Source organism: Sceloporus undulatus, chromosome 5, assembly GCF_019175285.1.
Source record: "Sceloporus undulatus isolate JIND9_A2432 ecotype Alabama chromosome 5, SceUnd_v1.1, whole genome shotgun sequence".
NCBI classification, from domain to species: Eukaryota; Metazoa; Chordata; class Lepidosauria; order Squamata; family Phrynosomatidae; genus Sceloporus; species Sceloporus undulatus.
The window spans coordinates 158,126,987-158,139,956 of NC_056526.1; positions in this window are offsets into that span (position 1 = coordinate 158,126,987).

Genomic DNA, 12,970 nt, shown 5'->3' on the forward strand with positions numbered 1-12,970 from the left:
CACAAAATTAATATTTTCTTCCTTTTTTTTTAAACAATCAGACAGTTGTAATGTAATTTGACTTTTAATCTCTGCAGGAATGTTTCAAGATTCATTCTGAAGAAGTTCTATATTGTAATTAGAGAAAACATATCAATTTTAACAGAGCAGAATGGACAGAAAGGAAATGATGGAGTTCCTATGAATAACCATTTTCACACAAACCTTCCCCCAGCTCTTATGATAGGCTCTCCTTAAGTCTGAGTTGAATTCAAGGCACATAAAAACAGCAAATGTTTTGTTGGTTGCTTTGTAAGCTGTATTTTCTTTTTACTGTTTTACTTTCTATTAGAACCTCCATGAAAAGGTGTTATTAAATGTTTATGATTGATTGACTGATTGATTGAAATGTGTCCTTAAGTCATTCAGAAAAATACATATCTTGGGTTATTATTATTATTATTATTATTATTAAATTTATTTATATCCCGCCTCTCTACAAAATGCAATTAGGGCAGTTTACAAGATTAAAATATACAATCCGAAGCCTCAACCCACCCACTCACACTTAAAATACAATTAAACAATGTGGAATTGAAAACAAAACATACTTAAAAACAATTCAATAAACTGTGTTGTATTGTGTTGTGTTTGTGATGATTAACATTTTCTCTTTAATTTCATTTGGAGGCAATGCTAATCTTATATGGTTTTTGAAACCTTGCTACTTTTCACTTTGATTAGTTTGTTCCATTCTGCATTTTAATTTTAATTGTATATAACAGGCCAGTAAAATATCTATCTTAAATAAAGATCGCTATTTTTAATTTTATGTTTGTTTATGGTCTGTAATTATTACCTGCTACTGAATTCATATTAACCCTTTCTGCATCTTCAATTCACTGAAGTCCTTGGGAGAAAAACACATTTATCTCACTATTCTTTTGGAAGGAAACACATAGAAATGCATGTTCTCTGATTCCTTTCAGAAAATAAATGAAATGTAGGTCAGTCTTTTCATTTTGCCAAGTCTTGGAAGTGGAGACATCATTGTATGATCCAACCACAAAGCCTAGAAGAAGAAGAAGAAATGTAAAAACAAGAGCCTATTGTCAAAATGTTTTATATTGATTAGCCTTGAAGGGGAAATTACTGCTTGAAGCAAGCTTTAGGTTAAGAATCCCCTGTGCAGCTCACATTTCTTCAGATAATTAAAAGAAATAAGAGGGTAAGCACTCTGACCAGACTGTGTTAGACCTTAGAGCTTGCTGTAATGTTCATGTTTCACTGCATCTCTACCAGTGAGTTTATCTTAACTTCGATAACACATGAGCTGAAATTGTAGAAGATAATCACAAGGACCACAATGAAGCAGAACCTGTGAATTTATTGCAGCTTTACAAACTGGTCATGGGAGGTGGTGAACAGCTTTGGTTCCCATTGGTCTCAATGAGCAACCAGGTCCCTGAGATTTCCAGAGGGATTAATCTGTACACTGGAAGAAGCACAAGAAAGTGTAGCATAACTTAATTGGCCATTCCTTCCCCACATACTCTAGGAATTCCTGAGCTTTTCACAAGCTGGCTTTGTCTCACTTCACACTCCTGTCTTCCTCAAAACAAGCAGAATGCCAACATCTAAAACAATAACTAGGCAGTGAAAATGCTAGTTCTTTTGACTTGTGTATTGCTAGGTTTTAATTTCTACTACCATGCAATTGCTCTAAATACTATGGTAGAATAGATGAGGAAGTGTGCATATCAGAAGAGCTACTACCCCCTAAACCACTTTAGGCTTGAGCTAGCAGGGGAGAACATTGGAATGCAGCTGAAGAGAAAACAAGTACAATGAGCCCTTGGTATCTGCTAGGGTTTGGTTTCAAGACCCATGTGGATACCAAAATCCATGGATGTTCAAGCCCATTAAATACGGTGGCACAGTAAAATGGTGTCCCTTATATAAAATGGAAAATCAAGGTTTGCTTTTTGGAATTTATATTTAAAAAAAAATATTTTCAAGCCATGGTTGATTGAACCCATCCATAGATACAGCAGGCTGACTACCTCTGATGGCTGAGATGGTTGCTTCACTCAGCCTAATTGTACAGCCAAGACTGGTCCCATGCATATGAAGATTCAACCAAAGCTTCTGTCAATCATAATGGCATGGACTGTCCTCTCTGTTCCAATGGTGCATGTTGGGTTTTTTAATGCTGTTCAAACCAGATTAAGGTTTGTATATAGTTTTTAATACATTTTTAATATTTTTAATGCGTAACAGTTTTAACTTTTTAAATTGTCTAATTGTTTTTAAAATTCATATATTTACTTTTTTAATGTTTTTGCATTGTTTTTAAATTGAATTGTTGTTAGCTGCCTTGAATCCATATATTGGGATAAAGGTGAGATATAAGTAAATCATCATAATCAGCTTTTCCCTGAAGGATATCTCTCTCTATGGAAACCACCAGGAAGAAACCAATTCGTTTCTGACATGACAAGTCCATTGCTAAGTAGGATAGGCTAATTCTCATTTTGCTTATTGTCAGAGGGCTCTTCTCATTTTAAGGCTGGTATCCTGCTGGTGCACCATACATGGAGTTGCACTGTCTCTTCACTCCTGAAAGGATCTAGTGACAGCAATCTATTCCTCCAAATCATGGCTTCAGGATAAGAAGTCCTTGGAGCCAAAGTACTTTAAGAAAGAGAATTTAGAATTTGGACAATTGCTTCTGAAAAATCTCTTTCCTCCTGAAGCCATGCTTTGGAGGGACAGGCTGCTCAGAGATGTCAACTTTCTTCTCCTATCCCAGCCACCACTGACTTAGCTCTCCTTTACTTACCACAACTGGATTTATGGTTTTAATTTATTACCTGGACTCCACTGCCACCTTATCCTCTGCTGACATCGGCGCAGTACAGAGCAACCAAAATGGGTGGCCTGCCAGCACCTGTTTTTCTGCCGGAGGGAAGCCGCACCCACCAAACTGTGTGGCTTCCTGCTGGCAGAAAAAGAACTCATGAAAAGCAGGGGGAGGGGGGTGTTATGCCACGGCAGCAGCATGACAAGTGCGCCACTGGTGCACTCATTACATAAGTGCCACATGGCACCATGCGGACGCCGTGCAGTGCTTACGTAACAATGGTGGCGCCCATGTATACAGGGCACCACCATTGTTACACCCTCATAATGTGCTAGGGTTGAGCGGCATGTGGGCGTACCGCCCTGAGGCAACCCTAGCACATGATGAGGGCTTTATGAAAGGCCCATCTGTTCCAGGCCATCATTACTCAGATAGGCTCACAGCCTCAAACAGGTTCTCCAAGTCCTGTGGTGCTAGGACAAAATGACTACAACAATTTTTAACAAGGCTCCTTGATATGGGTTTTGTTCAGATAATCATCCAAAACCACATGCAGACCTTTAACAAGCACAATTTTGATCACATAAATGCATCATTAGTTTAGCTCTAAACATCCGTCTTTTGTTGACAATTTTAAAATGCAATGTCTACAGTTTTATAATGTGGACTCTAATTCACCACTTACCTTGACTCCACTGAACAAAGAGTCAGTGGGGAATGATTTTATGACAAAAGTCTGGAGTACAATCAAGATATATTTCTTCCTACAGCAATCCTAGATCACCAATAAACAGGATTCTGGAGTGCACCTCCCAGTATGTCTTGTGATATATTTCCCCCTCTAATTTGCATTGCTTGATGTTATTCTATAACAGTTATCATGGATTCTGTTACCATACATCACAATAAATGTATACCATTGCCCTAAGGTTAAATGGTATTAAATGATAAGGTATTAAAGGATATTAAAAATCTGTGGTGGGAAAACAAAGCCTGCTATTACCCAGTGTTTAGAAGATATGTGAGTCAGCTAAGTTGCAAAGAGATTTTTGTTTTGTTAGTTCTTTGCCTCCCCCCCCCTTTGCTATTTCTATTTCTATAGCAGAGGTGCTCTTGGTCAGTCGTAAGGCAGATCAGGGAATTGGGGCTTTGCCTGTGCTGGATAGCATTACACTTGCCCCGAAATCTCAGGCTTGCAACTTGGGCGTGCTCCTCGACTCCACTCTGAGGCTGATGCCCAGTTCTCACCAGTGCCCAGGAGTGCATTTGCACAGATTAACCTTGTGCACCAGCTGCGCCTGTTCCTTAAGACATCAGATCTGGCTACAATGACACATGCCTTGATTACATCCCGTCCAGGCTACTACAATGCACTCTATGTGGGGCTGCCTTTGGAAACTGTCCAGAAACTTCAGTGGGTTCAAAATGCTGCAACCAGAATGCTGGCCCGGGGCCAGTTACGGGGAACATATAACTCTTTTGTTTAAAAGCTCAACTGGCTACTTGTTGTTTCCGGGCACAATTCAAAGTGCTGGTGATGACCTATAAAGCCCTATATGGCTTGGGTCCAGACTATTTGAGATATTATATCTCCCCATAGGAACCTAAAAGAGCAATAAGAGCTACAGGAGAAGGCTTTCTCTTGGTCCCATCAAGATCACAGGCTTGCCTGGTGAGGACATGAGAGAGAGCCTTCTTGGTGGCTGCTCTCACCCTCTGGAAAGCCCTTTCTGGGGAGGCTAGACCCCTCCCTGCTTTTACCCACCAAGCAAAATATTTTTATGCCGGCAGGCTTTCTGTACATAATGCATAGCGGGGTGGTTTTATGGAGCAGGTCTGTTTTTAGCTTGTGTGTATTTTATGTGATTTTATATATATTGATTTTTTAATTGTTTGAATTTTATAACAATTTTAAAGGTTTTATCTGTGAGCTGCCTTGGGTCCCTCCAGGGAGAAAGGCGGGATATATATATATATATATATATATATATATATATATATATATTCTATTTCCATTTTATTTCTATTCTCCCTCTCCTTATCCCTCCCACCAAGCCATGTTTCAGCCCATGTGGTATTCACTAGGCCTGGAATGAGGTTAGATCAGGACTTGTATCTGGAAGCACAACAGGATCCATGGCATAGTTCACTGATTTCATTGTTTCACCAACTGGAATTCTAGTAATTTGCCTTGCAATGTTTCTTACTATTCTGTCATTAAAGACTATTTAGAGCTGGTATTGTCCATTTCACCACATTAGGGTTATTTTGGTTTATGAATGTAAATAAATGTAATGAAATGACCACATTGAGGTGCATTAGGCCCCCTCATCTTTTACGGGTTTTTCACCTATACATACCTTGGTTTGAAAACTGTAAGTGATAATAATAATAATAAAATTTATTTATATCCTGCCTCTCTACAAAATGCAATCGAGGCAGCTTACAAGATTAAAAATATACAATCTGAACCCTCAACCCACCCCCCTTAAAATACAATTAAACAATGTAGAATTTAAAACGTCAAACATACTGACATAGCAAAGTAATCTAATCTTTTCCTGGTTTGGGAAAAAAAGGCCTTTAAATGTGTAAAAAGTTGAGAAAGTGCCTCAGAACACCCGATTTTCATCTTTTCAGCTTCCTTCACTGTCCAGCTTTCACAACTATACATAGAAAATACAAATGCTATGACATTTATGATTCTGATTTTAGAGTTTATTGATATAGCTTTACACTTGAAGATTTCGTCTGGTTTCTCATCTAGCAGAGTATACAGAAAAAAGAATACATGTAATTTTAAAAATTACATCTTCTTGAAAGGCATCTATATTTCTGATCAAGTCACTTTTCCCACATTCTTAGTGACTATTATTGTGAACAAGCAATGGGTTTGTGAACTAGATAAGCATATCAAAGATCCCTATTTCCTAAGAAAAAGGCATTTGATCTCTGTTGGTAAAAATGCTACAGTTATTATAAGTTTTTTAAAAGAAAAAAGCATGCTTAGAATTTATTATTATTATTATTATCATTACTGAATAGACTCAAGTTTATTTAAAGCAGGCACTGAATCCACTTTGAGCATTTTACCATACTACAATTGGAAACGGTGCCTCAGATCTTGAAAAAAAGGGAAAAGATAAATATGCACTATAAATCAGTTTATACTATATAATGATATTAACATTATTTTAGGACTCTGTTTTAAACATGTAATTCTAGGGTTGCACAGAATGCAAATAACTTCCTGATGTTTTCTAGCTCATGGGGTTTCCAGTTCAAAGAAGATGGAGAACCCCACATTTTCACTGGAGAAGAAACTGTGAATAAACCTGGCACAGAAATCTTGCTTCATTGCTATGGCTCATGGCAATACGGTTTTCTATGCAAATCAGGGAATGAAAGATACTGACACAATTTCCCTTTAACCTATGCCATTTCAGCCCAGATATCCAGAGCTCAAAACTTCTTAGCTTATCTGTCATGTCGCTCAGTCATGTCACTTACGATTATTTTTACAAAACTGTTTTACTGCCAGGCATTAGAAACAAAAATACATATACAGTTACACAACTTGAAGTAAACCACATAATGTATAGCATAACTCACCAGAGAGAGAATAAAAAGGAAACAGCTAAATTGTTTTTTGCAAAGTCAAAACATTTCTTAGGCACAATTTTCCACCTGTCACTTGGTGTCAGCTGGAATGAGACTACTAGGAGATAAAACAGAAAGTGATATACAATATTACAGGAAGATCTCAACAAGGACTTTTGAAATGCCTTTAGCAGGCCTTATGAAATGGACCACTATATTTTGGTCCAGCTAAATTGTTAGACCTTTCGGCTAAGACTAACTTATATACTCAACTATATGTTGGCTTCATGTATACGTCAAGGGCAGGGTTTGGGGCCAAAATTATGGATTTTGATATGACATAATGATAAAACTTAGGGGCATATAACAAACAATATAAAGGAAAAAGGATAATGATACAAAAGACATTTAAAAATTGCAGCAGGAATAATTGTTTGTGCTCACCCTAAAGGTTGGATGGATGAGGAAGGAACTATGGTAAAACATGGCTGTGTAATGTGTGTGGAAGGCAACCAGGCATGAGTGGGGCTAAGAAAATGCACACATGTCAAAAAGGATCAAAGGGCAAAGCAAATATGAGGGCAAACAAGTTAATGGTAGAAACACTCTGCACTGAGAGACAGTTTGATAATGTGGTGATTGTTCCATATGGTAGGTATCACCACAGAGACAGATACCCTTGTCTGCACCATCATACCCTAAAACATTTTAGAGATGAAAACAGGAAGCAGGTGACTGAAGAATATCAGAGTATGGTCAAAAGCATGTGGCCAAGAGGAAGGTTGTCAGTGAGAGGAAATGCACAAAAGTACTATTTTTAACCAGAGGAACCCTGGAATTCATGTACTAAGCTTGGGAAAGCCTGAAAAAGAGGAAAGAAACAGAGATAATCAAATATAATATCCTATGTGTGTGCACACTGCATGATCAACTATAAATGTAATATTCTATGATAGATTATAAAACCAAAAACAAAAAATCAGAACTGAAGGGAGAAAGAAAAAAAATCAAATTAGGAATGCTTTTTTATAGTATCACTTCTTTTTTCAGGTGTGGGGGGATTCTATGTGTCTAAGAGAAAGAAAGACCGAGGGTGAGCACCAGGTGTAGAGTTTTATAGGTGCTGTAGTTTACAAGATATCTTTATCCCTTTTGCTTAGTTTACACTTCTCTCTTCACACCTTGATGTTAGCTGGTATCAGAGGTGACCACCTCACTCTACCTAATGCATTGCCAAAAAAGGAGGAGATACCCCAAAGTGTAAAGTGAGAAACAAACTCACTAAAAATGTTTGTAAAGCATTATTTAAGCATAGTTCTAAGTGGAAAGCATTTAAGCATATCTCATTAAGTCTGGGGATCTCCTTTGTCCACTTTCTCCAAGTCATTTTTCTTGTTGTGTGTCTTCAAAAAATTTCCAACTTACAGTGACCTAAGGCAGCATGTTGTAAGAGAATCTTCCGGGGGGGGGGGGGGGTCTCAGGAGGTTTTGTTCAGAGGGGGTTTGCCATTGCCTTTCACTGGGACCAAGAGAGAGTGACTTGCTTAAGGTCACCAAGTGGGTTTCCGTGGCTGAGCAAGAATTTTAACTCTGGTCTCCCAAAATACTCAACACTCAACACTCAATCTACTACACTACACTAGCTCTAGGTTCCAAGCATATGCTGTTGTTTAAATCCAGACTTGTCAATATTAATGTCAAGGCTAATTTGTTAACATTAAAGTCAATTCAGAAATTGATTTACCAACAGTAACTACATTGGCAAAAAATATAATATTAATAAATTAAGTTGATTGCTAATAACACATTAACAGCATACAAGTTTCAACTTTTTAAAAACATATTACAATTACAAAAAAGTCAATTCTCTTTCCAAATTATTTCTCCATAACAAAATAAAATGGAATGCTAACCATCACTCATCAATGTCAACATTTAATAATGACTTTCAAAATTATTGTTTAAAATATTTATTAGCAGTAGCAAATTAATGATGTCTTTCCAAACTTTATTTCCAAACAAGTCACTATAGTGGTGCTTTTCAATATGGAAAATATACACTGTTAAGAGGAGGGTGATCAGACGTCATCACCACAAAGGAGGACAAGGCACCACAAAATGTAAAAACACTCAAGAAAAATGTAAGACATTATCAAATTTGCAGATGACACCAAATTAGGAGTAGCTAATACCACAGAAGACAGGATTAAAATTCAAAATGACTTGAATAAACTAGAAAGCTGGGCGAAAGCTAACAAAATGAAATTCAACACAGAGATATGTAAGATACTGCACTTAGGGTGGAAAAATAAAATACACAGATATAGGATGGGGGACAACTGGCTGAAGGAAACTACATGTGAAAGGGATCTAGAAATCCAAGTAAACCACAAGTTGAACATGAGTCGACAGTGTGATGCGGCTTGCAATTTTAGGCTTCATCAATAAAAATATAGTGTCCAGATCAAGGGAAGTAATAGTGCCACTGTATTCTGCTTTGGTCAGGCCCCACCTGGAATATTGTGTCCAGTTCTGGGCACCACAATTCAAAAAGGCCATTGAGAAACTTGAGCGTGTCCAAAGGAGAACAACTAAAATGGTGAAGAGTCTGGAAACCATGCCCTATGAGGAACGACTTAGGGAGCTGGGAATGTTTAGCCTGGAGAAGAGAAGGTTAAGAGGTGATATGATAGCCCTGTTTAAATATTTGAAGGGATGTCATATTGAGGAGGGAGCAAGCTTGTTTTCTGCTGCTCCAGAGAACAGGACCCAGAACAGTGGATGGAATCTGCAGGAAAAGAGATTCCACCTCAACATTAAGAGGAGCTGTTTGTCGGAGTGTAGTGGAGTCTCCTTCCTTAGATAATAATGGAAATCTGTCGGGGAAGCTTTGACTGCGAGTTCCTGTATGGCAGGGGGTTGGACTGGATGGCCCTTGTGGTCTCTTCCAACTCCACTATTCTATGATTCTATGAAAATAAAAGCTAAAAGCACTAAAATAAATTTAGAGCCCGAACAGCCAGGCCAAAATAAAGCTGCTTCAGGTCACTTTAGACATATGCTATTTAAATGCTACATGTATCCTAAGAGGCCAGAAGCTGCACCAAAGCCACACTCCACTCCTAAGGACTGGAGTGCAGCTTTGGTGCAGCTTCTGACCTCTTAAGATGTGTTTGTCATTTAAACAGCATACCACCAAAGTGACCCGAAACAGCTTTATTTTGGCCTGTCTGTACGTGCCCATAAATTCATTTCACATGATTTATTACATCTATCTTACATATATTGTAGTTTTTTATGTTTGTTGTTGTATGCCTCCAAGTCATTTCTGACTTATGGTGACCCTAAGTCGAACTCAACCAAATTTTTCAAATGAACTTAACTTGTTAAAATGTCTTGTTGGCTTGCAATATGCTTATAGAATTCTGAGCAAGACAAATGCTTAAGTTCATACTTTACTAGTAACAAACTTTTGGCCTGTATGTACATTTAAATTATTCCTTTCATATAGCCATTGTTCTCAAACAAAGGAAAAATCCTTTCAACTTTTGCATTGTGTCCTCAAGCAGCTTAACATGTTTGCTGTACTTTTCCCCTACAAGAAACAAACACATTCTGAGCTCTGGAGGCAAGTCTTGTCTGCTGATGCTGCCGGGGTGGGGTGGGGGGACTTTGGAAAGATCTATCCTATTCCCCTATATGCAACAAAGACAGGTAGACTAATTTCTCAAAGGGAAACAACAAATGTTATGTTACTTAATGGGCTGATTCATCATGCTCAAAATAGATAGTATTTTGGAATTCCTCCTGGATAGAAGGTTGAAATGCAGGACATGTCCTGGAAAGGCAGGATATCTGATCACCCTGGTTAAGGGTATCTATGCTTTCTACACTGTCACCAAGCATAAATAACAAGTGAGAAAGAATATAACAAAAATTATGTTTCCCAAAATGTTTCCCAAAGTTCCCAAAATGGGTCACAAGAAATGACCCAGTGTGTATTGCCTGAGTCTCCCCAAACAGGAGCTACTGTTCAGACATTAAGCACTTTCAAATAGTTTGCCTTGCTAGAGAAGAAAATGATTTACAAAACATAACTTACTGAACTGTACAGAGCATAGAAGGGAAGGACAAAGTCTATGCTCTTATCAAAGCAAAAGCTAAGATCAATAAGAGGCCATTTGGCAAATTCATGAGCTCCATGAACTTTCTCAAACAGCCAAATATAACTGAAGTTATTTATTCCTCTGCCCCATCCTCCATTTCTTTATTTGCTGCACTAAGCACAGCACTGGCTCTGAATAAATATTAAAGTCATAACAATACTTTTCTTATTTTCAAATGAAGAGGGGTTTTCCCCATTGTTCATTCAGCATGGAAACACAGTCATCACCAGCATAAACACTTGGGGGGGGGGGGGGGGGGCTTGATTTTTCTATAGTGAACAGGGTTTGAAAAGTGGAAAGCATTTTTCATACCCCCCCCCCCCCATCTTTCAGCTGTAAGGTAGACTAAACTCTGTTCAATGTAAAATAAAACAAAACAGTCCATGGCTTATATTATTTCTGAACAAACCCAATCTGATTTCAACTGCTAAGCAGGGTTAGGCCTGTTTGGCTTTTAGATCAGAGACTACTAGCAATCTTCAGGTTTCTGCCTGAAACACTGTAGAATCACTTCTACTCAGAGTTGACACTTGTGGATTAGATGTACCAAAGGACTGGATCACTATAAGGCAGCTTCTTCTGTTTCTATAATGTATATCCTCTGCCAACTTCATCAGTTGTCAACCAAGGTGGCCATCATAAATCTCATGCACAGTGTAGTAGACATGTAAGGGATGGATAACTTTGAAAACTCAGCTATAGAAGACCTGTGGAATTAATTTAATATATAAGTGTTGACTCCCCAAGTTTTGTTGAGACTAACAATAGCAGTTACGCTATAAGATATAGGAGAAATCTTACTGGTAAACCCAGCTACACTAGATCCATTGAATTAATGTTTTAATAGTGATCCAACCCTTATGAAAATACGGATGAGCCAATATATCTATCCTCATTGACACTTTCCAAATGGATTTAAAGCAAGGAATAAAGGGTGACAGGAGAATAACAAATTAATTTTTGATTACCATTCTTATAAGGACCATCTGGATAGAAACAGATCAGGTAAACTGCTGGCACGTCTGATTTAATTTTCACTAATTTCATCAGGTCTATGGTGAGTGTAATTATGTTTGGCTCCAGCTCAAACTTCTGAACTGAAACATGAACTGACCCACATATCTTCAAATATTTCAGTGATAGGGAAAATATTAAACAGTCCTTCCTCAAGACAATTCCAGTTATACTGATATCCTAAGATAATGCCAGATTGTGTTCATGAGGGAAATGTAAGATATGTCAGTGATAGACTGACAGTATTATGAGATGATATGGAGGATGCTATGCTGTTGACATACCAGGTGGATTTTATGTGACAAGCAGTAACTGATGAAATTTCCTCTTCTACATGGCCATTAATGGGGTAAGAGCTCCATCCCTTATGTCACCTGACAACCTAAAGCTCGATCAGGCTAATAAAGAGTAATTCAGGTGCGTTACAGAACACCCGTTTGAGGTGGCCTGTACCCGCCCTTTCCCCGCCGGTTCAGGGCCTCAGCTGCCACAGCGGCAGCCTCTGAGGCCCCGATCCGCCACTTTCCAGGCTGCGGGTAAGCGGCAAAAGGCCGCTTCCCCACGGCCTGGAAAGGGGTGTCCTTGGGGCTTCATGCCCCAAGGACACCCGATGGTGACGGGGACCAAGAGAAAGGGGCCACTTGGCCCCTTTCTCATTTGCGTCGCTGGAGCAGCTGTGTAGAGGCTGCACCAGTGACACAAATCCTAGAAGGAGCTCTGAAACGGAGCTCCTTCCTGCGCCGCCAAAAGAGTGCTCCATGTACTCTTGCACGGCACGAGTACGTCACTTCCGTGCCGCCTCATTTGGAGTTGGCGCGGTGGTGACGTAGCAATGGCGGCGCCCTTGTGTATAGAGTGTTGCCATTTTGTACGGACCTAGTCCGTACTAGGGTTAGGGGACATACTATAGGCGCAACTGTAACACACCTCAGTCTTCCAGCAAGTTTTACAGCTTCGCTGGGTCTTCTAAAGCCAAAATTTTAACCACTATACCAACCTGGCTCTCTAGGTTAACAGATACTAATACCAAACTGGCAGATACTAATAGAAGGGACAATGGGATTATAAAATCTTATACCATGTGTCTTTTTCATGCTATGATTTCTAAATCCATTAGTCTCAACTAAAATGAAGCCATTGAATCAGTGAGAACTTTGTAGGTTAACACTTACATACATTCCATTGATTTGATGGATCTACTGGACCTGATCCCCTCTCCCCCTCACCATTCCCTTCTTCTTTTGTGTCATGTCTTTTTAGATTGTAAGCCTGAGGGCAGGGAACCGTCTATTATCCCCTCTGTTGTAAGCCGCCTGGATTCCCAGTGATTGGGCGGCATATAAATAAA